This window comes from Nanorana parkeri, unplaced genomic scaffold (assembly GCF_000935625.1).
Source record: "Nanorana parkeri isolate BGI_ZX_2015 unplaced genomic scaffold, ASM93562v1 scaffold1727, whole genome shotgun sequence".
Classification (NCBI taxonomy): Eukaryota; Metazoa; Chordata; class Amphibia; order Anura; family Dicroglossidae; genus Nanorana; species Nanorana parkeri.
Window position 1 is genome coordinate 257373 of NW_017307995.1, and position 603 is coordinate 257975.

At 40.3% G+C, this 603-nt stretch overlaps 1 protein-coding gene across 1 annotated transcript in view; it reads right to left on the reverse strand.

Moving 5' to 3' along the window:
* The window catches only part of GTF3C1 (general transcription factor IIIC subunit 1), a 102349-nt gene that overhangs the window by 100583 nt on the left and 1163 nt on the right, over positions 1-603 (reverse strand). The window lies entirely within an intron of this gene.

The window sequence follows — 603 nt, forward strand, 5'->3', positions numbered from 1 at the left end:
GGAAAGGGAACTTACCCTTTAATGCACATCAGTGCATGTTAGAGAGCGCTGCTGCTTGGCTACCACAATATGGCACATGGTGGAATGGGAGCGAGCAGCACTCACACACAATGCCCTACACATGCATTTATTCACATGCAGATGGTGGGTGGGGCAGGTTATTTTATTTTATTACTTTTTACCTTTTTAAATCTTTAGTTTATTATTTGTATTTTATTATTTTTATTACCTTTTTAATCACTTTACATTTTTTAACCTTTTTATTTTATTATTTTGTATTTATCACTTTCTTTTATTTTTGTTTCACCTAACTTTATTGATATCACACACACAGGTTAACAAGCCCTTATGCGATATATTTTGGAGGTGACAGGCTCTCTTTATGAGCTCACCCTCCAGTACAGAAAATCCAGCACAGCATTCTGCTGAATCTGCTGTACAGCTACACATGTGACAGCTGACTCAGGAAATGCCGATCACAGCACGTGTCACTGATCACAGAGCAGATCAGAAAACGGACATTCTCCGATTTGCTCCCCATCCTGAAATTATTGCGTGGTCCCGGGTCCCCCACAAGAGCCAGAAAAAAATGGGGGGGAGAGG